Genomic DNA, 3,066 nt, shown 5'->3' with positions numbered 1-3,066 from the left:
CTGGCACCAATTTGACACTAAATAGTTAATTGATATTAACGAAATTGTAATGAAATACGTTCTAAGAAATGTAAACATGAAAACATTCCGATCGCTTTACAAAAGCAGCATCCGGTCTCTCGAATCAAGAGAATATATATATATATATATATATATATATATATATATATATATATATATATTATATATATATATATATATATATATATATATATATATGTATATATATATATATATATATATATATATATATATATATATATATATATATATATATATATATATATATATATATACATATATATATATATATATATATATATATATATATATATATATATATATATATGTATATATCTATTTACATAAACATATATATATATATATATATATATATATATATATATATATATAATATATATATATATTATATATATACATAAATATATAAATATATATACATATATATATATATATATATATATATATATATATATAGTATATTTATAATATATATATATATATATATATATATATATATATATATATATATATATATATATATTATATATATATATTATATTCTATTTAACTGGAGATGATGCAGAAAATCTATCCAGCTCCTATGTGCTCTATAAATTCGAAATTATGCAGATAAAATATCAAATATTTTCTACAAATTTTAATATAAGAAAGAAATATAAGTACAAAATCTAATACAAATAAACCACACAAGAAATTCACTTTCACAAATTTACCTCATAAAGAGAGAGAGAGAGAGAGAGAGAGAGAGAGAGAGAGAGAGAGAGAGAGAGAGAGAGAGAGAGAGAGAGAGAGAGGGGTGTTAATCTTTTAATATTATTTGTTCCTCAGTTTTAATCAAATTTGCTTATTCACTCCAATTTACTCTGGTAAGGGAAAGCCTCGCGTGCAATCCAGTGATCCTCAGATCTGTTTCGTCCTTTGACAATTTGATATTTGATTCTCAAATTGCATGCTTCATTGCATGCTTTGAATACACACACACACACGCACACACACACCACATAAAAGTTCAAACTTGCTGCAAAAGTTTATATGCTGAACAGGCTGACATAAGTTTTCATAGTATACAGTAAATATATCTGATTTAATGTTGTTAATATTTCTAAAGTATCTTATTCTAATTGTTCATTACTTCTTATATTGTTTATTTATTTCCTTATTTCCTTTCCTCACTGGGCTATTTTCGTCTGTTGGAGTCCTTGGGCTTATAGCATCTTGCTTTTCCATCTAGGGTTATAGTTTAGCTAGGAATGATGATAATAATAATAATAAAAATAATAATAATAAATATAATAATAATAATGATAATAATAAATGTTTGTATATTGTACGTAATTCATTTAATGATAAAGCCAGCGTTTGGTAATACAAAATGACAAGATTTATATTATGATCCAATAAAAATATATTTTTCGTAACATAACCGAATTTCATAAGAGGCCTAAAAGACGGGGGAGGGGGTGGGAGAATCCCCCCCCCCCCCCCGCCCTTCACGTCCGGTCGTCTGTCGCCTCAAACTCCGATGTAACTAGTTTTCAAACTCAATTCTCATCAACATTAGAGAAAATCTTTTATCAGACAGAAATTCGGATGACAGCACCTAAAGGAATTATTTTCTTCTCTCTCTCTCCTCTCTCTCTCTCTCTCTCTCTCTCTCTCTCTCTCTCTCTCTCTCTCTAATTAAGCTAGGGGTTTTGATATAATCTTTGGTTAAGAAGATTAGAGAAGGTATCTTCTGTGGGCTTGTGGTGGTGTTTTATAATTAGTTGTTGGAATTATTAATCGTAATGGTAAAAGAAATCGTTATTTTACCATGTATATAATGCCTCGATATAAATTACCCTCTGCGATTGGAATTATTATTCATTTTATTCATATCTAATACTACCAGATCCCTTGACAAAGGAATGATAGGGGTGATATAGATGACTCCCAATGGCTCATTATGCTATTAATGGTAAGGAAAAAATCTAACTATAGTTAAATGGCAATTTCACTCTCATGATTTGCGAAAAAAATAGACGTTTGTATAATCATTATACGCTTTCAAAACTCAGAAAAAAAGTTATATGATGTTTGAGAAAGAAAAATGACGATGAATAAAGCGTAAGACTATTCATCACATCTGAGCTCCCTTTTTAAGCATCTAAAAACCAGACTACTTCTTTTACAAGTGATATAGATGGTAGTTTTGGCATGAAATAGTAATCCCCTTGCAACAACCACATCAATATTCTTTAGAATTATATAGAATACTGGTAACATCATTAAAGGTTCAATAGTTTATAGAATGGTTTAATAAATAAATATATATATATATATATATATATATATATATATATATATATATATATATATATATATATATATATATATATATACATATATATATATATATATATATATATATATATATATCTATATATATAATATATATATATATATATATATATATATATATATATTATATATATATAATCCTGTAATTCATGTAATCCTGGGCCTTCCAACTCTTCGAGTGCCTTGTGGAGCCCAGCTGAACGTTGGTGAACTCATCTGTCTTGGGGTTGACATCAACGAGATATTTCACGATCTTTTCATTCTTATCTTTTATCTTTCCCGTTGTCCGCTTCTTAAAACGGAAACCACTAAATACATCGCTTTGCTATCTGTTTGTACAATAAATTTTTCTTTTCTTAAGCTAAATCCTTATTTATAATCTCTCTTCCCTCTACCACAATGAACAAAAAAAATCCCTGATGACTACCCATTAAACTAATGTTATCCATAACCAGAGAAAACGAAGGCGTTCTTAACACCCTTACCTCCTCCCCCCACCCCCTACGGGTATCTAGGGGCCATTAGACTCTCTCCTTAACTCATCGTTCTTATGCTGAGCTCGAGGCGGAGCAGAGACGTCCAGTAATAGGATTTAACTTAGAATCTCTTGCTTGGCTAACTTTAAGAGGAATCGAGACTTAACATTTATAAATAATATCTTTTATCATTCTCTCTCTCTCT

This window comes from Palaemon carinicauda, chromosome 6 (genome assembly GCF_036898095.1).
Source record: "Palaemon carinicauda isolate YSFRI2023 chromosome 6, ASM3689809v2, whole genome shotgun sequence".
NCBI classification, from domain to species: Eukaryota; Metazoa; Arthropoda; class Malacostraca; order Decapoda; family Palaemonidae; genus Palaemon; species Palaemon carinicauda.
Note: the sequence above shows the minus strand (reverse complement) of the source record.